The following is a 22,408-nucleotide window of genomic DNA, read 5'->3' as shown; positions in this document are numbered from 1 at the left end:
TAAAATGGCTAGGGGACAAAAGGCCTACAGTGCCACTTAACTAAAAGCCTGATTCACATTTCCTGTTCCCCTTCCCCAGCAGCCCCGACAACTCCTAATGAGCTGAGGTGAGTACAAAAGAAATTTGCATATTCCCAGACATACACATGTGAACAGTCCACCTTTTTGTACCTTGAGCAGAGACTTTGAAATGTTGGCCTGTTTTGCCCACCGGCCTGGTTCTCGCCCTCTTTCTTAGAGCCTGCAAATACCTTTCAGGTCCTCACCCTCGCAATGACAGGGTCTTTGATGTGCCGCCACTTACCCTAGAGAGCTATATTGTCACTTACTCTGGTTTCTCTTCAAAACGAAAAAATCTTTCGCCTTTTACTAAAGATTTCCGTGGAGAGGAACATTTAAGAGTTTATTCAATTTTTTTAAGCCTTGCCACAGGTGAGGCTGTTTATCATTTGTTTAAAAGAAAAGCATTAGAAGTTGGGGAATATCCAGCAATTGTCTGCTGCTTTTTTGGGGGACATGAGTTTGGTGTTTTATTCCTGAGCTCTCTGCTTGCTCATTTGCATAAACAGAGTGCAGGAGAGGTGCCTCATGGGAAAGAGCTTGTGCAGTGCATGAGATTGCTTTTCTTGACTGACTTGAAACTTCACGATCGCAGGCAGTATATTTTCTTATCTCCCAAAGATCCTGCTGCCAGATCCCAGAGGTCACCCTCCTTTTTAAAGGTGGGACCAAGACTCATGCTGTGCTTTTCATAGGGCTTGCCCGTTATTTGTGCCCGTTATTTGTGCCCGTTCGAGGTGCCCTGAGAGGTCGCCAATCCTGAGTCAGCTTCCTCTCAGGTAGACTTGAAGGGGCACGTCAGACTTGTTTCACGTGTCTCCAGCCTAGACAGATATATCCTTCTATATTCAGGTTTAATGAAAGTACGTGTGAAAAAGGCACATACGGTGCATGGCTATGTGTAGAGCGTGTTGAAAGCGTAAAATGGCTAGGGGACAAAAGGCCTACAGTGCCACTTAACTAAAAGCCTGATTCACATTTCCTGTTCCCCTTCCCCAGCAGCCCCGACAACTCCTAATGAGCTGAGGTGAGTACAAAAGAAATTTGCATATTCCCAGACATACACATGTGAACAGTCCACCTTTTTGTACCTTGAGCAGAGACTTTGAAATGTTGGCCTGTTTTGCCCACCGGCCTGGTTCTCGCCCTCTTTCTTAGAGCCTGAAAATACCTTTCAGGTCCTCACCCTCGCAATGACAGGGTCTTTGATGTGCCGCCACTTACCCTAGAGAGCTATATTGTCACTTACTCTGGTTTCTCTTCAAAACGAAAAAATCTTTCGCCTTTTACTAAAGATTTCCGTGGAGAGGAACATTTAAGAGTTTATTCAATTTTTTTAAGCCTTGCCACAGGTGAGGCTGTTTATCATTTGTTTAAAAGAAAAGCATTAGAAGTTGGGGAATATCCAGCAATTGTCTGCTGCTTTTTTGGGGGACATGAGTTTGGTGTTTTATTCCTGAGCTCTCTGCTTGCTCATTTGCATAAACAGAGTGCAGGAGAGGTGCCTCATGGGAAAGAGCTTGTGCAGTGCATGAGATTGCTTTTCTTGACTGACTTGAAACTTCACGATCGCAGGCAGTATATTTTCTTATCTCCCAAAGATCCTGCTGCCAGATCCCAGAGGTCACCCTCCTTTTTAAAGGTGGGACCAAGACTCATGCTGTGCTTTTCATAGGGCTTGCCCGTTATTTGTGCCCGTTAGAGGTGCCCTGAGAGGTCGCCAATCCTGAGTCAGCTTCCTCTCAGGTAGACTTGAAGGGGCACGTCAGACTTGTTTCACGTGTCTCCAGCCTAGACAGATATATCCTTCTATATTCAGGTTTAATGAAAGTACGTGTGAAAAAGGCACATACGGTGCATGGCTATGTGTAGAGCGTGTTGAAAGCGTAAAATGGCTAGGGGACAAAAGGCCTACAGTGCCACTTAACTAAAAGCCTGATTCACATTTCCTGTTCCCCTTCCCCAGCAGCCCCGACAACTCCTAATGAGCTGAGGTGAGTACAAAAGAAATTTGCATATTCCCAGACATACACATGTGAACAGTCCACCTTTTTGTACCTTGAGCAGAGACTTTGAAATGTTGGCCTGTTTTGCCCACCGGCCTGGTTCTCGCCCTCTTTCTTAGAGCCTGAAAATACCTTTCAGGTCCTCACCCTCGCAATGACAGGGTCTTTGATGTGCCGCCACTTACCCTAGAGAGCTATATTGTCACTTACTCTGGTTTCTCTTCAAAACGAAAAAATCTTTCGCCTTTTACTAAAGATTTCCGTGGAGAGGAACATTTAAGAGTTTATTCAATTTTTTTTAAGCCTTGCCACAGGTGAGGCTGTTTATCATTTGTTTAAAAGAAAAGCATTAGAAGTTGGGGAATATCCAGCAATTGTCTGCTGCTTTTTTGGGGGACATAAGTTTGGTGTTTTATTCCTGAGCTCTCTGCTTGCTCATTTGCATAAACAGAGTGCAGGAGAGGTGCCTCATGGGAAAGAGCTTGTGCAGTGCATGAGATTGCTTTTCTTGACTGACTTGAAACTTCACGATCGCAGGCAGTATATTTTCTTATCTCCCAAAGATCCTGCTGCCAGATCCCAGAGGTCACCCTCCTTTTTAAAGGTGGGACCAAGACTCATGCTGTGCTTTTCATAGGGCTTGCCCGTTATTTGTGCCCGTTCGAGGTGCCCTGAGAGGTCGCCAATCCTGAGTCAGCTTCCTCTCAGGTAGACTTGAAGGGGCACGTCAGACTTGTTTCACGTGTCTCCAGCCTAGACAGATATATCCTTCTATATTCAGGTTTAATGAAAGTACGTGTGAAAAAGGCACATACGGTGCATGGCTATGTGTAGAGCGTGTTGAAAGCGTAAAATGGCTAGGGGACAAAAGGCCTACAGTGCCACTTAACTAAAAGCCTGATTCACATTTCCTGTTCCCCTTCCCCAGCAGCCCCGACAACTCCTAATGAGCTGAGGTGAGTACAAAAGAAATTTGCATATTCCCAGACATACACATGTGAACAGTCCACCTTTTTGTACCTTGAGCAGAGACTTTGAAATGTTGGCCTGTTTTGCCCACCGGCCTGGTTCTCGCCCTCTTTCTTAGAGCCTGAAAATACCTTTCAGGTCCTCACCCTCGCAATGACAGGGTCTTTGATGTGCCGCCACTTACCCTAGAGAGCTATATTGTCACTTACTCTGGTTTCTCTTCAAAACGAAAAAATCTTTCGCCTTTTACTAAAGATTTCCGTGGAGAGGAACATTTAAGAGTTTATTCAATTTTTTTAAGCCTTGCCACAGGTGAGGCTGTTTATCATTTGTTTAAAAGAAAAGCATTAGAAGTTGGGGAATATCCAGCAATTGTCTGCTGCTTTTTTGGGGGACATGAGTTTGGTGTTTTATTCCTGAGCTCTCTGCTTGCTCATTTGCATAAACAGAGTGCAGGAGAGGTGCCTCATGGGAAAGAGCTTGTGCAGTGCATGAGATTGCTTTTCTTGACTGACTTGAAACTTCACGATCGCAGGCAGTATATTTTCTTATCTCCCAAAGATCCTGCTGCCAGATCCCAGAGGTCACCCTCCTTTTTAAAGGTGGGACCAAGACTCATGCTGTGCTTTTCATAGGGCTTGCCCGTTCGAGGTGCCCTGAGAGGTCGCCAATCCTGAGTCAGCTTCCTCTCAGGTAGACTTGAAGGGGCACGTCAGACTTGTTTCACGTGTCTCCAGCCTAGACAGATATATCCTTCTATATTCAGGTTTAATGAAAGTACGTGTGAAAAAGGCACATACGGTGCATGGCTATGTGTAGAGCGTGTTGAAAGCGTAAAATGGCTAGGGGACAAAAGGCCTACAGTGCCACTTAACTAAAAGCCTGATTCACATTTCCTGTTCCCCTTCCCCAGCAGCCCCGACAACTCCTAATGAGCTGAGGTGAGTACAAAAGAAATTTGCATATTCCCAGACATACACATGTGAACAGTCCACCTTTTTGTACCTTGAGCAGAGACTTTGAAATGTTGGCCTGTTTTGCCCACCGGCCTGGTTCTCGCCCTCTTTCTTAGAGCCTGAAAATACCTTTCAGGTCCTCACCCTCGCAATGACAGGGTCTTTGATGTGCCGCCACTTACCCTAGAGAGCTATATTGTCACTTACTCTGGTTTCTCTTCAAAACGAAAAAATCTTTCGCCTTTTACTAAAGATTTCCGTGGAGAGGAACATTTAAGAGTTTATTCAATTTTTTTAAGCCTTGCCACAGGTGAGGCTGTTTATCATTTGTTTAAAAGAAAAGCATTAGAAGTTGGGGAATATCCAGCAATTGTCTGCTGCTTTTTTGGGGGACATGAGTTTGGTGTTTTATTCCTGAGCTCTCTGCTTGCTCATTTGCATAAACAGAGTGCAGGAGAGGTGCCTCATGGGAAAGAGCTTGTGCAGTGCATGAGATTGCTTTTCTTGACTGACTTGAAACTTCACGATCGCAGGCAGTATATTTTCTTATCTCCCAAAGATCCTGCTGCCAGATCCCAGAGGTCACCCTCCTTTTTAAAGGTGGGACCAAGACTCATGCTGTGCTTTTCATAGGGCTTGCCCGTTATTTGTGCCCGTTAGAGGTGCCCTGAGAGGTCGCCAATCCTGAGTCAGCTTCCTCTCAGGTAGACTTGAAGGGGCACGTCAGACTTGTTTCACGTGTCTCCAGCCTAGACAGATATATCCTTCTATATTCAGGTTTAATGAAAGTACGTGTGAAAAAGGCACATACGGTGCATGGCTATGTGTAGAGCGTGTTGAAAGCGTAAAATGGCTAGGGGACAAAAGGCCTACAGTGCCACTTAACTAAAAGCCTGATTCACATTTCCTGTTCCCCTTCCCCAGCAGCCCCGACAACTCCTAATGAGCTGAGGTGAGTACAAAAGAAATTTGCATATTCCCAGACATACACATGTGAACAGTCCACCTTTTTGTACCTTGAGCAGAGACTTTGAAATGTTGGCCTGTTTTGCCCACCGGCCTGGTTCTCGCCCTCTTTCTTAGAGCCTGAAAATACCTTTCAGGTCCTCACCCTCGCAATGACAGGGTCTTTGATGTGCCGCCACTTACCCTAGAGAGCTATATTGTCACTTACTCTGGTTTCTCTTCAAAACGAAAAAATCTTTCGCCTTTTACTAAAGATTTCCGTGGAGAGGAACATTTAAGAGTTTATTCAATTTTTTTAAGCCTTGCCACAGGTGAGGCTGTTTATCATTTGTTTAAAAGAAAAGCATTAGAAGTTGGGGAATATCCAGCAATTGTCTGCTGCTTTTTTGGGGGACATAAGTTTGGTGTTTTATTCCTGAGCTCTCTGCTTGCTCATTTGCATAAACAGAGTGCAGGAGAGGTGCCTCATGGGAAAGAGCTTGTGCAGTGCATGAGATTGCTTTTCTTGACTGACTTGAAACTTCACGATCGCAGGCAGTATATTTTCTTATCTCCCAAAGATCCTGCTGCCAGATCCCAGAGGTCACCCTCCTTTTTAAAGGTGGGACCAAGACTCATGCTGTGCTTTTCATAGGGCTTGCCCGTTATTTGTGCCCGTTCGAGGTGCCCTGAGAGGTCGCCAATCCTGAGTCAGCTTCCTCTCAGGTAGACTTGAAGGGGCACGTCAGACTTGTTTCACGTGTCTCCAGCCTAGACAGATATATCCTTCTATATTCAGGTTTAATGAAAGTACGTGTGAAAAAGGCACATACGGTGCATGGCTATGTGTAGAGCGTGTTGAAAGCGTAAAATGGCTAGGGGACAAAAGGCCTACAGTGCCACTTAACTAAAAGCCTGATTCACATTTCCTGTTCCCCTTCCCCAGCAGCCCCGACAACTCCTAATGAGCTGAGGTGAGTACAAAAGAAATTTGCATATTCCCAGACATACACATGTGAACAGTCCACCTTTTTGTACCTTGAGCAGAGACTTTGAAATGTTGGCCTGTTTTGCCCACCGGCCTGGTTCTCGCCCTCTTTCTTAGAGCCTGAAAATACCTTTCAGGTCCTCACCCTCGCAATGACAGGGTCTTTGATGTGCCGCCACTTACCCTAGAGAGCTATATTGTCACTTACTCTGGTTTCTCTTCAAAACGAAAAAATCTTTCGCCTTTTACTAAAGATTTCCGTGGAGAGGAACATTTAAGAGTTTATTCAATTTTTTTAAGCCTTGCCACAGGTGAGGCTGTTTATCATTTGTTTAAAAGAAAAGCATTAGAAGTTGGGGAATATCCAGCAATTGTCTGCTGCTTTTTTGGGGGACATGAGTTTGGTGTTTTATTCCTGAGCTCTCTGCTTGCTCATTTGCATAAACAGAGTGCAGGAGAGGTGCCTCATGGGAAAGAGCTTGTGCAGTGCATGAGATTGCTTTTCTTGACTGACTTGAAACTTCACGATCGCAGGCAGTATATTTTCTTATCTCCCAAAGATCCTGCTGCCAGATCCCAGAGGTCACCCTCCTTTTTAAAGGTGGGACCAAGACTCATGCTGTGCTTTTCATAGGGCTTGCCCGTTCGAGGTGCCCTGAGAGGTCGCCAATCCTGAGTCAGCTTCCTCTCAGGTAGACTTGAAGGGGCACGTCAGACTTGTTTCACGTGTCTCCAGCCTAGACAGATATATCCTTCTATATTCAGGTTTAATGAAAGTACGTGTGAAAAAGGCACATACGGTGCATGGCTATGTGTAGAGCGTGTTGAAAGCGTAAAATGGCTAGGGGACAAAAGGCCTACAGTGCCACTTAACTAAAAGCCTGATTCACATTTCCTGTTCCCCTTCCCCAGCAGCCCCGACAACTCCTAATGAGCTGAGGTGAGTACAAAAGAAATTTGCATATTCCCAGACATACACATGTGAACAGTCCACCTTTTTGTACCTTGAGCAGAGACTTTGAAATGTTGGCCTGTTTTGCCCACCGGCCTGGTTCTCGCCCTCTTTCTTAGAGCCTGAAAATACCTTTCAGGTCCTCACCCTCGCAATGACAGGGTCTTTGATGTGCCGCCACTTACCCTAGAGAGCTATATTGTCACTTACTCTGGTTTCTCTTCAAAACGAAAAAATCTTTCGCCTTTTACTAAAGATTTCCGTGGAGAGGAACATTTATGAGTTTATTCAATTTTTTTAAGCCTTGCCACAGGTGAGGCTGTTTATCATTTGTTTAAAAGAAAAGCATTAGAAGTTGGGGAATATCCAGCAATTGCCTGCTGCTTTTTTGGGGGACATGAGTTTGGTGTTTTATTCCTGAGCTCTCTGCTTGCTCATTTGCATAAACAGAGTGCAGGAGAGGTGCCTCATGGGAAAGAGCTTGTGCAGTGCATGAGATTGCTTTTCTTGACTGACTTGAAACTTCACGATCGCAGGCAGTATATTTTCTTATCTCCCAAAGATCCTGCTGCCAGATCCCAGAGGTCACCCTCCTTTTTAAAGGTGGGACCAAGACTCATGCTGTGCTTTTCATAGGGCTTGCCCGTTATTTGTGCCCGTTCGAGGTGCCCTGAGAGGTCCCCAATCCTGAGTCAGCTTCCTCTCAGGTAGACTTGAAGGGGCACGTCAGACTTGTTTCACGTGTCTCCAGCCTAGACAGATATATCCTTCTATATTCAGGTTTAATGAAAGTACGTGTGAAAAAGGCACATACGGTGCATGGCTATGTGTAGAGCGTGTTGAAAGCGTAAAATGGCTAGGGGACAAAAGGCCTACAGTGCCACTTAACTAAAAGCCTGATTCACATTTGCTGTTCCCCTTCCCCAGCAGCCCCGACAACTCCTAATGAGCTGAGGTGAGTACAAAAGAAATTTGCATATTCCCAGACATACACATGTGAACAGTCCACCTTTTTGTACCTTGAGCAGAGACTTTGAAATGTTGGCCTGTTTTGCCCACCGGCCTGGTTCTCGCCCTCTTTCTTAGAGCCTGAAAATACCTTTCAGGTCCTCACCCTCGCAATGACAGGGTCTTTGATGTGCCGCCACTTACCCTAGAGAGCTATATTGTCACTTACTCTGGTTTCTCTTCAAAACGAAAAAATCTTTCGCCTTTTACTAAAGATTTCCGTGGAGAGGAACATTTAAGAGTTTATTCAATTTTTTTAAGCCTTGCCACAGGTGAGGCTGTTTATCATTTGTTTAAAAGAAAAGCATTAGAAGTTGGGGAATATCCAGCAATTGTCTGCTGCTTTTTTGGGGGACATAAGTTTGGTGTTTTATTCCTGAGCTCTCTGCTTGCTCATTTGCATAAACAGAGTGCAGGAGAGGTGCCTCATGGGAAAGAGCTTGTGCAGTGCATGAGATTGCTTTTCTTGACTGACTTGAAACTTCACGATCGCAGGCAGTATATTTTCTTATCTCCCAAAGATCCTGCTGCCAGATCCCAGAGGTCACCCTCCTTTTTAAAGGTGGGACCAAGACTCATGCTGTGCTTTTCATAGGGCTTGCCCGTTATTTGTGCCCGTTAGAGGTGCCCTGAGAGGTCGCCAATCCTGAGTCAGCTTCCTCTCAGGTAGACTTGAAGGGGCACGTCAGACTTGTTTCACGTGTCTCCAGCCTAGACAGATATATCCTTCTATATTCAGGTTTAATGAAAGTACGTGTGAAAAAGGCACATACGGTGCATGGCTATGTGTAGAGCGTGTTGAAAGCGTAAAATGGCTAGGGGACAAAAGGCCTACAGTGCCACTTAACTAAAAGCCTGATTCACATTTCCTGTTCCCCTTCCCCAGCAGCCCCGACAACTCCTAATGAGCTGAGGTGAGTACAAAAGAAATTTGCATATTCCCAGACATACACATGTGAACAGTCCACCTTTTTGTACCTTGAGCAGAGACTTTGAAATGTTGGCCTGTTTTGCCCACCGGCCTGGTTCTCGCCCTCTTTCTTAGAGCCTGAAAATACCTTTCAGGTCCTCACCCTCGCAATGACAGGGTCTTTGATGTGCCGCCACTTACCCTAGAGAGCTATATTGTCACTTACTCTGGTTTCTCTTCAAAACGAAAAAATCTTTCGCCTTTTACTAAAGATTTCCGTGGAGAGGAACATTTAAGAGTTTATTCAATTTTTTTAAGCCTTGCCACAGGTGAGGCTGTTTATCATTTGTTTAAAAGAAAAGCATTAGAAGTTGGGGAATATCCAGCAATTGTCTGCTGCTTTTTTGGGGGACATGAGTTTGGTGTTTTATTCCTGAGCTCTCTGCTTGCTCATTTGCATAAACAGAGTGCAGGAGAGGTGCCTCATGGGAAAGAGCTTGTGCAGTGCATGAGATTGCTTTTCTTGACTGACTTGAAACTTCACGATCGCAGGCAGTATATTTTCTTATCTCCCAAAGATCCTGCTGCCAGATCCCAGAGGTCACCCTCCTTTTTAAAGGTGGGACCAAGACTCATGCTGTGCTTTTCATAGGGCTTGCCCGTTCGAGGTGCCCTGAGAGGTCGCCAATCCTGAGTCAGCTTCCTCTCAGGTAGACTTGAAGGGGCACGTCAGACTTGTTTCACGTGTCTCCAGCCTAGACAGATATATCCTTCTATATTCAGGTTTAATGAAAGTACGTGTGAAAAAGGCACATACGGTGCATGGCTATGTGTAGAGCGTGTTGAAAGCGTAAAATGGCTAGGGGACAAAAGGCCTACAGTGCCACTTAACTAAAAGCCTGATTCACATTTCCTGTTCCCCTTCCCCAGCAGCCCCGACAACTCCTAATGAGCTGAGGTGAGTACAAAAGAAATTTGCATATTCCCAGACATACACATGTGAACAGTCCACCTTTTTGTACCTTGAGCAGAGACTTTGAAATGTTGGCCTGTTTTGCCCACCGGCCTGGTTCTCGCCCTCTTTCTTAGAGCCTGAAAATACCTTTCAGGTCCTCACCCTCGCAATGACAGGGTCTTTGATGTGCCGCCACTTACCCTAGAGAGCTATATTGTCACTTACTCTGGTTTCTCTTCAAAACGAAAAAATCTTTCGCCTTTTACTAAAGATTTCCGTGGAGAGGAACATTTATGAGTTTATTCAATTTTTTTAAGCCTTGCCACAGGTGAGGCTGTTTATCATTTGTTTAAAAGAAAAGCATTAGAAGTTGGGGAATATCCAGCAATTGCCTGCTGCTTTTTTGGGGGACATGAGTTTGGTGTTTTATTCCTGAGCTCTCTGCTTGCTCATTTGCATAAACAGAGTGCAGGAGAGGTGCCTCATGGGAAAGAGCTTGTGCAGTGCATGAGATTGCTTTTCTTGACTGACTTGAAACTTCACGATCGCAGGCAGTATATTTTCTTATCTCCCAAAGATCCTGCTGCCAGATCCCAGAGGTCACCCTCCTTTTTAAAGGTGGGACCAAGACTCATGCTGTGCTTTTCATAGGGCTTGCCCGTTATTTGTGCCCGTTCGAGGTGCCCTGAGAGGTCCCCAATCCTGAGTCAGCTTCCTCTCAGGTAGACTTGAAGGGGCACGTCAGACTTGTTTCACGTGTCTCCAGCCTAGACAGATATATCCTTCTATATTCAGGTTTAATGAAAGTACGTGTGAAAAAGGCACATACGGTGCATGGCTATGTGTAGAGCGTGTTGAAAGCGTAAAATGGCTAGGGGACAAAAGGCCTACAGTGCCACTTAACTAAAAGCCTGATTCACATTTGCTGTTCCCCTTCCCCAGCAGCCCCGACAACTCCTAATGAGCTGAGGTGAGTACAAAAGAAATTTGCATATTCCCAGACATACACATGTGAACAGTCCACCTTTTTGTACCTTGAGCAGAGACTTTGAAATGTTGGCCTGTTTTGCCCACCGGCCTGGTTCTCGCCCTCTTTCTTAGAGCCTGAAAATACCTTTCAGGTCCTCACCCTCGCAATGACAGGGTCTTTGATGTGCCGCCACTTACCCTAGAGAGCTATATTGTCACTTACTCTGGTTTCTCTTCAAAACGAAAAAATCTTTCGCCTTTTACTAAAGATTTCCGTGGAGAGGAACATTTAAGAGTTTATTCAATTTTTTTAAGCCTTGCCACAGGTGAGGCTGTTTATCATTTGTTTAAAAGAAAAGCATTAGAAGTTGGGGAATATCCAGCAATTGTCTGCTGCTTTTTTGGGGGACATAAGTTTGGTGTTTTATTCCTGAGCTCTCTGCTTGTTCATTTGCATAAACAGAGTGCAGGAGAGGTGCCTCATGGGAAAGAGCTTGTGCAGTGCATGAGATTGCTTTTCTTGACTGACTTGAAACTTCACGATCGCAGGCAGTATATTTTCTTATCTCCCAAAGATCCTGCTGCCAGATCCCAGAGGTCACCCTCCTTTTTAAAGGTGGGACCAAGACTCATGCTGTGCTTTTCATAGGGCTTGCCCGTTATTTGTGCCCGTTCGAGGTGCCCTGAGAGGTCGCCAATCCTGAGTCAGCTTCCTCTCAGGTAGACTTGAAGGGGCACGTCAGACTTGTTTCACGTGTCTCCAGCCTAGACAGATATATCCTTCTATATTCAGGTTTAATGAAAGTACGTGTGAAAAAGGCACATACGGTGCATGGCTATGTGTAGAGCGTGTTAAAAGCGTAAAATGGCTAGGGGACAAAAGGCCTACAGTGCCACTTAACTAAAAGCCTGATTCACATTTCCTGTTCCCCTTCCCCAGCAGCCCCGACAACTCCTAATGAGCTGAGGTGAGTACAAAAGAAATTTGCATATTCCCAGACATACACATGTGAACAGTCCACCTTTTTGTACCTTGAGCAGAGACTTTGAAATGTTGGCCTGTTTTGCCCACCGGCCTGGTTCTCGCCCTCTTTCTTAGAGCCTGCAAATACCTTTCAGGTCCTCACCCTCGCAATGACAGGGTCTTTGATGTGCCGCCACTTACCCTAGAGAGCTATATTGTCACTTACTCTGGTTTCTCTTCAAAACGAAAAAATCTTTCGCCTTTTACTAAAGATTTCCGTGGAGAGGAACATTTAAGAGTTTATTCAATTTTTTTAAGCCTTGCCACAGGTGAGGCTGTTTATCATTTGTTTAAAAGAAAAGCATTAGAAGTTGGGGAATATCCAGCAATTGTCTGCTGCTTTTTTGGGGGACATGAGTTTGGTGTTTTATTCCTGAGCTCTCTGCTTGCTCATTTGCATAAACAGAGTGCAGGAGAGGTGCCTCATGGGAAAGAGCTTGTGCAGTGCATGAGATTGCTTTTCTTGACTGACTTGAAACTTCACGATCGCAGGCAGTATATTTTCTTATCTCCCAAAGATCCTGCTGCCAGATCCCAGAGGTCACCCTCCTTTTTAAAGGTGGGACCAAGACTCATGCTGTGCTTTTCATAGGGCTTGCCCGTTATTTGTGCCCGTTCGAGGTGCCCTGAGAGGTCGCCAATCCTGAGTCAGCTTCCTCTCAGGTAGACTTGAAGGGGCACGTCAGACTTGTTTCACGTGTCTCCAGCCTAGACAGATATATCCTTCTATATTCAGGTTTAATGAAAGTACGTGTGAAAAAGGCACATACGGTGCATGGCTATGTGTAGAGCGTGTTGAAAGCGTAAAATGGCTAGGGGACAAAAGGCCTACAGTGCCACTTAACTAAAAGCCTGATTCACATTTCCTGTTCCCCTTCCCCAGCAGCCCCGACAACTCCTAATGAGCTGAGGTGAGTACAAAAGAAATTTGCATATTCCCAGACATACACATGTGAACAGTCCACCTTTTTGTACCTTGAGCAGAGACTTTGAAATGTTGGCCTGTTTTGCCCACCGGCCTGGTTCTCGCCCTCTTTCTTAGAGCCTGAAAATACCTTTCAGGTCCTCACCCTCGCAATGACAGGGTCTTTGATGTGCCGCCACTTACCCTAGAGAGCTATATTGTCACTTACTCTGGTTTCTCTTCAAAACGAAAAAATCTTTCGCCTTTTACTAAAGATTTCCGTGGAGAGGAACATTTAAGAGTTTATTCAATTTTTTTAAGCCTTGCCACAGGTGAGGCTGTTTATCATTTGTTTAAAAGAAAAGCATTAGAAGTTGGGGAATATCCAGCAATTGTCTGCTGCTTTTTTGGGGGACATGAGTTTGGTGTTTTATTCCTGAGCTCTCTGCTTGCTCATTTGCATAAACAGAGTGCAGGAGAGGTGCCTCATGGGAAAGAGCTTGTGCAGTGCATGAGATTGCTTTTCTTGACTGACTTGAAACTTCACGATCGCAGGCAGTATATTTTCTTATCTCCCAAAGATCCTGCTGCCAGATCCCAGAGGTCACCCTCCTTTTTAAAGGTGGGACCAAGACTCATGCTGTGCTTTTCATAGGGCTTGCCCGTTATTTGTGCCCGTTAGAGGTGCCCTGAGAGGTCGCCAATCCTGAGTCAGCTTCCTCTCAGGTAGACTTGAAGGGGCACGTCAGACTTGTTTCACGTGTCTCCAGCCTAGACAGATATATCCTTCTATATTCAGGTTTAATGAAAGTACGTGTGAAAAAGGCACATACGGTGCATGGCTATGTGTAGAGCGTGTTGAAAGCGTAAAATGGCTAGGGGACAAAAGGCCTACAGTGCCACTTAACTAAAAGCCTGATTCACATTTCCTGTTCCCCTTCCCCAGCAGCCCCGACAACTCCTAATGAGCTGAGGTGAGTACAAAAGAAATTTGCATATTCCCAGACATACACATGTGAACAGTCCACCTTTTTGTACCTTGAGCAGAGACTTTGAAATGTTGGCCTGTTTTGCCCACCGGCCTGGTTCTCGCCCTCTTTCTTAGAGCCTGAAAATACCTTTCAGGTCCTCACCCTCGCAATGACAGGGTCTTTGATGTGCCGCCACTTACCCTAGAGAGCTATATTGTCACTTACTCTGGTTTCTCTTCAAAACGAAAAAATCTTTCGCCTTTTACTAAAGATTTCCGTGGAGAGGAACATTTAAGAGTTTATTCAATTTTTTTAAGCCTTGCCACAGGTGAGGCTGTTTATCATTTGTTTAAAAGAAAAGCATTAGAAGTTGGGGAATATCCAGCAATTGTCTGCTGCTTTTTTGGGGGACATAAGTTTGGTGTTTTATTCCTGAGCTCTCTGCTTGCTCATTTGCATAAACAGAGTGCAGGAGAGGTGCCTCATGGGAAAGAGCTTGTGCAGTGCATGAGATTGCTTTTCTTGACTGACTTGAAACTTCACGATCGCAGGCAGTATATTTTCTTATCTCCCAAAGATCCTGCTGCCAGATCCCAGAGGTCACCCTCCTTTTTAAAGGTGGGACCAAGACTCATGCTGTGCTTTTCATAGGGCTTGCCCGTTATTTGTGCCCGTTCGAGGTGCCCTGAGAGGTCGCCAATCCTGAGTCAGCTTCCTCTCAGGTAGACTTGAAGGGGCACGTCAGACTTGTTTCACGTGTCTCCAGCCTAGACAGATATATCCTTCTATATTCAGGTTTAATGAAAGTACGTGTGAAAAAGGCACATACGGTGCATGGCTATGTGTAGAGCGTGTTGAAAGCGTAAAATGGCTAGGGGACAAAAGGCCTACAGTGCCACTTAACTAAAAGCCTGATTCACATTTCCTGTTCCCCTTCCCCAGCAGCCCCGACAACTCCTAATGAGCTGAGGTGAGTACAAAAGAAATTTGCATATTCCCAGACATACACATGTGAACAGTCCACCTTTTTGTACCTTGAGCAGAGACTTTGAAATGTTGGCCTGTTTTGCCCACCGGCCTGGTTCTCGCCCTCTTTCTTAGAGCCTGAAAATACCTTTCAGGTCCTCACCCTCGCAATGACAGGGTCTTTGATGTGCCGCCACTTACCCTAGAGAGCTATATTGTCACTTACTCTGGTTTCTCTTCAAAACGAAAAAATCTTTCGCCTTTTACTAAAGATTTCCGTGGAGAGGAACATTTAAGAGTTTATTCAATTTTTTTAAGCCTTGCCACAGGTGAGGCTGTTTATCATTTGTTTAAAAGAAAAGCATTAGAAGTTGGGGAATATCCAGCAATTGTCTGCTGCTTTTTTGGGGGACATGAGTTTGGTGTTTTATTCCTGAGCTCTCTGCTTGCTCATTTGCATAAACAGAGTGCAGGAGAGGTGCCTCATGGGAAAGAGCTTGTGCAGTGCATGAGATTGCTTTTCTTGACTGACTTGAAACTTCACGATCGCAGGCAGTATATTTTCTTATCTCCCAAAGATCCTGCTGCCAGATCCCAGAGGTCACCCTCCTTTTTAAAGGTGGGACCAAGACTCATGCTGTGCTTTTCATAGGGCTTGCCCGTTCGAGGTGCCCTGAGAGGTCGCCAATCCTGAGTCAGCTTCCTCTCAGGTAGACTTGAAGGGGCACGTCAGACTTGTTTCACGTGTCTCCAGCCTAGACAGATATATCCTTCTATATTCAGGTTTAATGAAAGTACGTGTGAAAAAGGCACATACGGTGCATGGCTATGTGTAGAGCGTGTTGAAAGCGTAAAATGGCTAGGGGACAAAAGGCCTACAGTGCCACTTAACTAAAAGCCTGATTCACATTTCCTGTTCCCCTTCCCCAGCAGCCCCGACAACTCCTAATGAGCTGAGGTGAGTACAAAAGAAATTTGCATATTCCCAGACATACACATGTGAACAGTCCACCTTTTTGTACCTTGAGCAGAGACTTTGAAATGTTGGCCTGTTTTGCCCACCGGCCTGGTTCTCGCCCTCTTTCTTAGAGCCTGAAAATACCTTTCAGGTCCTCACCCTCGCAATGACAGGGTCTTTGATGTGCCGCCACTTACCCTAGAGAGCTATATTGTCACTTACTCTGGTTTCTCTTCAAAACGAAAAAATCTTTCGCCTTTTACTAAAGATTTCCGTGGAGAGGAACATTTATGAGTTTATTCAATTTTTTTAAGCCTTGCCACAGGTGAGGCTGTTTATCATTTGTTTAAAAGAAAAGCATTAGAAGTTGGGGAATATCCAGCAATTGCCTGCTGCTTTTTTGGGGGACATGAGTTTGGTGTTTTATTCCTGAGCTCTCTGCTTGCTCATTTGCATAAACAGAGTGCAGGAGAGGTGCCTCATGGGAAAGAGCTTGTGCAGTGCATGAGATTGCTTTTCTTGACTGACTTGAAACTTCACGATCGCAGGCAGTATATTTTCTTATCTCCCAAAGATCCTGCTGCCAGATCCCAGAGGTCACCCTCCTTTTTAAAGGTGGGACCAAGACTCATGCTGTGCTTTTCATAGGGCTTGCCCGTTATTTGTGCCCGTTCGAGGTGCCCTGAGAGGTCCCCAATCCTGAGTCAGCTTCCTCTCAGGTAGACTTGAAGGGGCACGTCAGACTTGTTTCACGTGTCTCCAGCCTAGACAGATATATCCTTCTATATTCAGGTTTAATGAAAGTACGTGTGAAAAAGGCACATACGGTGCATGGCTATGTGTAGAGCGTGTTGAAAGCGTAAAATGGCTAGGGGACAAAAGGCCTACAGTGCCACTTAACTAAAAGCCTGATTCACATTTGCTGTTCCCCTTCCCCAGCAGCCCCGACAACTCCTAATGAGCTGAGGTGAGTACAAAAGAAATTTGCATATTCCCAGACATACACATGTGAACAGTCCACCTTTTTGTACCTTGAGCAGAGACTTTGAAATGTTGGCCTGTTTTGCCCACCGGCCTGGTTCTCGCCCTCTTTCTTAGAGCCTGAAAATACCTTTCAGGTCCTCACCCTCGCAATGACAGGGTCTTTGATGTGCCGCCACTTACCCTAGAGAGCTATATTGTCACTTACTCTGGTTTCTCTTCAAAACGAAAAAATCTTTCGCCTTTTACTAAAGATTTCCGTGGAGAGGAACATTTAAGAGTTTATTCAATTTTTTTAAGCCTTGCCACAGGTGAGGCTGTTTATCATTTGTTTAAAAGAAAAGCATTAGAAGTTGGGGAATATCCAGCAATTGTCTGCTGCTTTTTTGGGGGACATAAGTTTGGTGTTTTATTCCTGAGCTCTCTGCTTGCTCATTTGCATAAACAGAGTGCAGGAGAGGTGCCTCATGGGAAAGAGCTTGTGCAGTGCATGAGATTGCTTTTCTTGACTGACTTGAAACTTCACGATCGCAGGCAGTATATTTTCTTATCTCCCAAAGATCCTGCTGCCAGATCCCAGAGGTCACCCTCCTTTTTAAAGGTGGGACCAAGACTCATGCTGTGCTTTTCATAGGGCTTGCCCGTTATTTGTGCCCGTTCGAGGTGCCCTGAGAGGTCGCCAATCCTGAGTCAGCTTCCTCTCAGGTAGACTTGAAGGGGCACGTCAGACTTGTTTCACGTGTCTCCAGCCTAGACAGATATATCCTTCTATATTCAGGTTTAATGAAAGTACGTGTGAAAAAGGCACATACGGTGCATGGCTATGTGTAGAGCGTGTTAAAAGCGTAAAATGGCTAGGGGACAAAAGGCCTACAGTGCCACTTAACTAAAAGCCTGATTCACATTTCCTGTTCCCCTTCCCCAGCAGCCCCGACAACTCCTAATGAGCTGAGGTGAGTACAAAAGAAATTTGCATATTCCCAGACATACACATGTGAACAGTCCACCTTTTTGTACCTTGAGCAGAGACTTTGAAATGTTGGCCTGTTTTGCCCACCGGCCTGGTTCTCGCCCTCTTTCTTAGAGCCTGCAAATACCTTTCAGGTCCTCACCCTCGCAATGACAGGGTCTTTGATGTGCCGCCACTTACCCTAGAGAGCTATATTGTCACTTACTCTGGTTTCTCTTCAAAACGAAAAAATCTTTCGCCTTTTACTAAAGATTTCCGTGGAGAGGAACATTTAAGAGTTTATTCAATTTTTTAAAGCCTTGCCACAGGTGAGGCTGTTTATCATTTGTTTAAAAGAAAAGCATTAGAAGTTGGGGAATATCCAGCAATTGTCTGCTGCTTTTTTGGGGGACATGAGTTTGGTGTTTTATTCCTGAGCTCTCTGCTTGCTCATTTGCATAAACAGAGTGCAGGAGAGGTGCCTCATGGGAAAGAGCTTGTGCAGTGCATGAGATTGCTTTTCTTGACTGACTTGAAACTTCACGATCGCAGGCAGTATATTTTCTTATCTCCCAAAGATCCTGCTGCCAGATCCCAGAGGTCACCCTCCTTTTTAAAGGTGGGACCAAGACTCATGCTGTGCTTTTCATAGGGCTTGCCCGTTATTTGTGCCCGTTATTTGTGCCCGTTCGAGGTGCCCTGAGAGGTCGCCAATCCTGAGTCAGCTTCCTCTCAGGTAGACTTGAAGGGGCACGTCAGACTTGTTTCACGTGTCTCCAGCCTAGACAGATATATCCTTCTATATTCAGGTTTAATGAAAGTACGTGTGAAAAAGGCACATACGGTGCATGGCTATGTGTAGAGCGTGTTGAAAGCGTAAAATGGCTAGGGGACAAAAGGCCTACAGTGCCACTTAACTAAAAGCCTGATTCACATTTCCTGTTCCCCTTCCCCAGCAGCCCCGACAACTCCTAATGAGCTGAGGTGAGTACAAAAGAAATTTGCATATTCCCAGACATACACATGTGAACAGTCCACCTTTTTGTACCTTGAGCAGAGACTTTGAAATGTTGGCCTGTTTTGCCCACCGGCCTGGTTCTCGCCCTCTTTCTTAGAGCCTGAAAATACCTTTCAGGTCCTCACCCTCGCAATGACAGGGTCTTTGATGTGCCGCCACTTACCCTAGAGAGCTATATTGTCACTTACTCTGGTTTCTCTTCAAAACGAAAAAATCTTTCGCCTTTTACTAAAGATTTCCGTGGAGAGGAACATTTAAGAGTTTATTCAATTTTTTTAAGCCTTGCCACAGGTGAGGCTGTTTATCATTTGTTTAAAAGAAAAGCATTAGAAGTTGGGGAATATCCAGCAATTGTCTGCTGCTTTTTTGGGGGACATGAGTTTGGTGTTTTATTCCTGAGCTCTCTGCTTGCTCATTTGCATAAACAGAGTGCAGGAGAGGTGCCTCATGGGAAAGAGCTTGTGCAGTGCATGAGATTGCTTTTCTTGACTGACTTGAAACTTCACGATCGCAGGCAGTATATTTTCTTATCTCCCAAAGATCCTGCTGCCAGATCCCAGAGGTCACCCTCCTTTTTAAAGGTGGGACCAAGACTCATGCTGTGCTTTTCATAGGGCTTGCCCGTTATTTGTGCCCGTTAGAGGTGCCCTGAGAGGTCGCCAATCCTGAGTCAGCTTCCTCTCAGGTAGACTTGAAGGGGCACGTCAGACTTGTTTCACGTGTCTCCAGCCTAGACAGATATATCCTTCTATATTCAGGTTTAATGAAAGTACGTGTGAAAAAGGCACATACGGTGCATGGCTATGTGTAGAGCGTGTTGAAAGCGTAAAATGGCTAGGGGACAAAAGGCCTACAGTGCCACTTAACTAAAAGCCTGATTCACATTTCCTGTTCCCCTTCCCCAGCAGCCCCGACAACTCCTAATGAGCTGAGGTGAGTACAAAAGAAATTTGCATATTCCCAGACATACACATGTGAACAGTCCACCTTTTTGTACCTTGAGCAGAGACTTTGAAATGTTGGCCTGTTTTGCCCACCGGCCTGGTTCTCGCCCTCTTTCTTAGAGCCTGAAAATACCTTTCAGGTCCTCACCCTCGCAATGACAGGGTCTTTGATGTGCCGCCACTTACCCTAGAGAGCTATATTGTCACTTACTCTGGTTTCTCTTCAAAACGAAAAAATCTTTCGCCTTTTACTAAAGATTTCCGTGGAGAGGAACATTTAAGAGTTTATTCAATTTTTTTAAGCCTTGCCACAGGTGAGGCTGTTTATCATTTGTTTAAAAGAAAAGCATTAGAAGTTGGGGAATATCCAGCAATTGTCTGCTGCTTTTTTGGGGGACATAAGTTTGGTGTTTTATTCCTGAGCTCTCTGCTTGCTCATTTGCATAAACAGAGTGCAGGAGAGGTGCCTCATGGGAAAGAGCTTGTGCAGTGCATGAGATTGCTTTTCTTGACTGACTTGAAACTTCACGATCGCAGGCAGTATATTTTCTTATCTCCCAAAGATCCTGCTGCCAGATCCCAGAGGTCACCCTCCTTTTTAAAGGTGGGACCAAGACTCATGCTGTGCTTTTCATAGGGCTTGCCCGTTATTTGTGCCCGTTAGAGGTGCCCTGAGAGGTCGCCAATCCTGAGTCAGCTTCCTCTCAGGTAGACTTGAAGGGGCACGTCAGACTTGTTTCACGTGTCTCCAGCCTAGACAGATATATCCTTCTATATTCAGGTTTAATGAAAGTACGTGTGAAAAAGGCACATACGGTGCATGGCTATGTGTAGAGCGTGTTGAAAGCGTAAAATGGCTAGGGGACAAAAGGCCTACAGTGCCACTTAACTAAAAGCCTGATTCACATTTCCTGTTCCCCTTCCCCAGCAGCCCCGACAACTCCTAATGAGCTGAGGTGAGTACAAAAGAAATTTGCATATTCCCAGACATACACATGTGAACAGTCCACCTTTTTGTACCTTGAGCAGAGACTTTGAAATGTTGGCCTGTTTTGCCCACCGGCCTGGTTCTCGCCCTCTTTCTTAGAGCCTGAAAATACCTTTCAGGTCCTCACCCTCGCAATGACAGGGTCTTTGATGTGCCGCCACTTACCCTAGAGAGCTATATTGTCACTTACTCTGGTTTCTCTTCAAAACGAAAAAATCTTTCGCCTTTTACTAAAGATTTCCGTGGAGAGGAACATTTAAGAGTTTATTCAATTTTTTTAAGCCTTGCCACAGGTGAGGCTGTTTATCATTTGTTTAAAAGAAAAGCATTAGAAGTTGGGGAATATCCAGCAATTGTCTGCTGCTTTTTTGGGGGACATAAGTTTGGTGTTTTATTCCTGAGCTCTCTGCTTGCTCATTTGCATAAACAGAGTGCAGGAGAGGTGCCTCATGGGAAAGAGCTTGTGCAGTGCATGAGATTGCTTTTCTTGACTGACTTGAAACTTCACGATCGCAGGCAGTATATTTTCTTATCTCCCAAAGATCCTGCTGCCAGATCCCAGAGGTCACCCTCCTTTTTAAAGGTGGGACCAAGACTCATGCTGTGCTTTTCATAGGGCTTGCCCGTTATTTGTGCCCGTTCGAGGTGCCCTGAGAGGTCGCCAATCCTGAGTCAGCTTCCTCTCAGGTAGACTTGAAGGGGCACGTCAGACTTGTTTCACGTGTCTCCAGCCTAGACAGATATATCCTTCTATATTCAGGTTTAATGAAAGTACGTGTGAAAAAGGCACATACGGTGCATGGCTATGTGTAGAGCGTGTTAAAAGCGTAAAATGGCTAGGGGACAAAAGGCCTACAGTGCCACTTAACTAAAAGCCTGATTCACATTTCCTGTTCCCCTTCCCCAGCAGCCCCGACAACTCCTAATGAGCTGAGGTGAGTACAAAAGAAATTTGCATATTCCCAGACATACACATGTGAACAGTCCACCTTTTTGTACCTTGAGCAGAGACTTTGAAATGTTGGCCTGTTTTGCCCACCGGCCTGGTTCTCGCCCTCTTTCTTAGAGCCTGCAAATACCTTTCAGGTCCTCACCCTCGCAATGACAGGGTCTTTGATGTGCCGCCACTTACCCTAGAGAGCTATATTGTCACTTACTCTGGTTTCTCTTCAAAACGAAAAAATCTTTCGCCTTTTACTAAAGATTTCCGTGGAGAGGAACATTTAAGAGTTTATTCAATTTTTTTAAGCCTTGCCACAGGTGAGGCTGTTTATCATTTGTTTAAAAGAAAAGCATTAGAAGTTGGGGAATATCCAGCAATTGTCTGCTGCTTTTTTGGGGGACATGAGTTTGGTGTTTTATTCCTGAGCTCTCTGCTTGCTCATTTGCATAAACAGAGTGCAGGAGAGGTGCCTCATGGGAAAGAGCTTGTGCAGTGCATGAGATTGCTTTTCTTGACTGACTTGAAACTTCACGATCGCAGGCAGTATATTTTCTTATCTCCCAAAGATCCTGCTGCCAGATCCCAGAGGTCACCCTCCTTTTTAAAGGTGGGACCAAGACTCATGCTGTGCTTTTCATAGGGCTTGCCCGTTATTTGTGCCCGTTCGAGGTGCCCTGAGAGGTCGCCAATCCTGAGTCAGCTTCCTCTCAGGTAGACTTGAAGGGGCACGTCAGACTTGTTTCACGTGTCTCCAGCCTAGACAGATATATCCTTCTATATTCAGGTTTAATGAAAGTACGTGTGAAAAAGGCACATACGGTGCATGGCTATGTGTAGAGCGTGTTGAAAGCGTAAAATGGCTAGGGGACAAAAGGCCTACAGTGCCACTTAACTAAAAGCCTGATTCACATTTCCTGTTCCCCTTCCCCAGCAGCCCCGACAACTCCTAATGAGCTGAGGTGAGTACAAAAGAAATTTGCATATTCCCAGACATACACATGTGAACAGTCCACCTTTTTGTACCTTGAGCAGAGACTTTGAAAT

The 22,408-nt window shown here is 45.2% G+C and overlaps 23 non-coding genes across 23 annotated transcripts; all 23 read left to right on the top strand.

Moving 5' to 3' along the window:
* The first annotated feature begins 325 nt into the window (after window positions 1–325).
* Window positions 326–440, top strand: LOC146775285 (U5 spliceosomal RNA). Its single transcript, XR_014973162.1, has one exon. It is a non-coding gene; the product is annotated as a U5 spliceosomal RNA (small nuclear RNA).
* An 865-nt stretch (window positions 441–1,305) lies between these two features.
* LOC146775284 (U5 spliceosomal RNA) lies at window positions 1,306–1,420 on the top strand. The gene has a single exon (XR_014973161.1). It is a non-coding gene; the product is annotated as a U5 spliceosomal RNA (small nuclear RNA).
* Window positions 1,421–2,272: 852 nt separating this feature from the next.
* On the top strand, window positions 2,273–2,388 carry LOC146775283 (U5 spliceosomal RNA). Its single transcript, XR_014972604.1, has one exon. It is a non-coding gene; the product is annotated as a U5 spliceosomal RNA (small nuclear RNA).
* Window positions 2,389–3,240: 852 nt separating this feature from the next.
* LOC146775282 (U5 spliceosomal RNA) lies at window positions 3,241–3,355 on the top strand. Its single transcript, XR_014973160.1, has one exon. It is a non-coding gene; the product is annotated as a U5 spliceosomal RNA (small nuclear RNA).
* An 839-nt stretch (window positions 3,356–4,194) lies between these two features.
* On the top strand, window positions 4,195–4,309 carry LOC146775281 (U5 spliceosomal RNA). The gene has a single exon (XR_014973158.1). It is a non-coding gene; the product is annotated as a U5 spliceosomal RNA (small nuclear RNA).
* Window positions 4,310–5,161: 852 nt separating this feature from the next.
* LOC146775280 (U5 spliceosomal RNA) lies at window positions 5,162–5,276 on the top strand. The gene has a single exon (XR_014973157.1). It is a non-coding gene; the product is annotated as a U5 spliceosomal RNA (small nuclear RNA).
* Window positions 5,277–6,128: 852 nt separating this feature from the next.
* LOC146775279 (U5 spliceosomal RNA) lies at window positions 6,129–6,243 on the top strand. Its single transcript, XR_014973156.1, has one exon. It is a non-coding gene; the product is annotated as a U5 spliceosomal RNA (small nuclear RNA).
* Window positions 6,244–7,082: 839 nt separating this feature from the next.
* LOC146775278 (U5 spliceosomal RNA) lies at window positions 7,083–7,197 on the top strand. The gene has a single exon (XR_014973738.1). It is a non-coding gene; the product is annotated as a U5 spliceosomal RNA (small nuclear RNA).
* An 852-nt stretch (window positions 7,198–8,049) lies between these two features.
* Window positions 8,050–8,164, top strand: LOC146775277 (U5 spliceosomal RNA). The gene has a single exon (XR_014973155.1). It is a non-coding gene; the product is annotated as a U5 spliceosomal RNA (small nuclear RNA).
* An 852-nt stretch (window positions 8,165–9,016) lies between these two features.
* LOC146775276 (U5 spliceosomal RNA) lies at window positions 9,017–9,131 on the top strand. Its single transcript, XR_014973154.1, has one exon. It is a non-coding gene; the product is annotated as a U5 spliceosomal RNA (small nuclear RNA).
* Window positions 9,132–9,970: 839 nt separating this feature from the next.
* LOC146775275 (U5 spliceosomal RNA) lies at window positions 9,971–10,085 on the top strand. The gene has a single exon (XR_014973736.1). It is a non-coding gene; the product is annotated as a U5 spliceosomal RNA (small nuclear RNA).
* An 852-nt stretch (window positions 10,086–10,937) lies between these two features.
* On the top strand, window positions 10,938–11,052 carry LOC146775274 (U5 spliceosomal RNA). Its single transcript, XR_014973153.1, has one exon. It is a non-coding gene; the product is annotated as a U5 spliceosomal RNA (small nuclear RNA).
* Window positions 11,053–11,904: 852 nt separating this feature from the next.
* On the top strand, window positions 11,905–12,019 carry LOC146775273 (U5 spliceosomal RNA). The gene has a single exon (XR_014973152.1). It is a non-coding gene; the product is annotated as a U5 spliceosomal RNA (small nuclear RNA).
* An 852-nt stretch (window positions 12,020–12,871) lies between these two features.
* Window positions 12,872–12,986, top strand: LOC146775272 (U5 spliceosomal RNA). Its single transcript, XR_014973151.1, has one exon. It is a non-coding gene; the product is annotated as a U5 spliceosomal RNA (small nuclear RNA).
* An 852-nt stretch (window positions 12,987–13,838) lies between these two features.
* On the top strand, window positions 13,839–13,953 carry LOC146775271 (U5 spliceosomal RNA). Its single transcript, XR_014973150.1, has one exon. It is a non-coding gene; the product is annotated as a U5 spliceosomal RNA (small nuclear RNA).
* Window positions 13,954–14,805: 852 nt separating this feature from the next.
* On the top strand, window positions 14,806–14,920 carry LOC146775270 (U5 spliceosomal RNA). Its single transcript, XR_014973149.1, has one exon. It is a non-coding gene; the product is annotated as a U5 spliceosomal RNA (small nuclear RNA).
* An 839-nt stretch (window positions 14,921–15,759) lies between these two features.
* On the top strand, window positions 15,760–15,874 carry LOC146775269 (U5 spliceosomal RNA). Its single transcript, XR_014973735.1, has one exon. It is a non-coding gene; the product is annotated as a U5 spliceosomal RNA (small nuclear RNA).
* An 852-nt stretch (window positions 15,875–16,726) lies between these two features.
* On the top strand, window positions 16,727–16,841 carry LOC146775268 (U5 spliceosomal RNA). Its single transcript, XR_014973147.1, has one exon. It is a non-coding gene; the product is annotated as a U5 spliceosomal RNA (small nuclear RNA).
* An 852-nt stretch (window positions 16,842–17,693) lies between these two features.
* LOC146775267 (U5 spliceosomal RNA) lies at window positions 17,694–17,808 on the top strand. Its single transcript, XR_014973630.1, has one exon. It is a non-coding gene; the product is annotated as a U5 spliceosomal RNA (small nuclear RNA).
* Window positions 17,809–18,673: 865 nt separating this feature from the next.
* LOC146775266 (U5 spliceosomal RNA) lies at window positions 18,674–18,788 on the top strand. Its single transcript, XR_014973146.1, has one exon. It is a non-coding gene; the product is annotated as a U5 spliceosomal RNA (small nuclear RNA).
* An 852-nt stretch (window positions 18,789–19,640) lies between these two features.
* LOC146775265 (U5 spliceosomal RNA) lies at window positions 19,641–19,755 on the top strand. Its single transcript, XR_014973145.1, has one exon. It is a non-coding gene; the product is annotated as a U5 spliceosomal RNA (small nuclear RNA).
* An 852-nt stretch (window positions 19,756–20,607) lies between these two features.
* Window positions 20,608–20,722, top strand: LOC146775264 (U5 spliceosomal RNA). Its single transcript, XR_014973144.1, has one exon. It is a non-coding gene; the product is annotated as a U5 spliceosomal RNA (small nuclear RNA).
* Window positions 20,723–21,574: 852 nt separating this feature from the next.
* Window positions 21,575–21,689, top strand: LOC146775263 (U5 spliceosomal RNA). Its single transcript, XR_014973143.1, has one exon. It is a non-coding gene; the product is annotated as a U5 spliceosomal RNA (small nuclear RNA).
* Window positions 21,690–22,408: the final 719 nt, after the last annotated feature.

This window comes from Triturus cristatus, chromosome 12 (genome assembly GCF_964204655.1).
Source record: "Triturus cristatus chromosome 12, aTriCri1.1, whole genome shotgun sequence".
NCBI lineage: Eukaryota > Metazoa > Chordata > Amphibia > Caudata > Salamandridae > Triturus > Triturus cristatus.
This window is presented reverse-complemented; position numbering and strand designations above follow the sequence as displayed.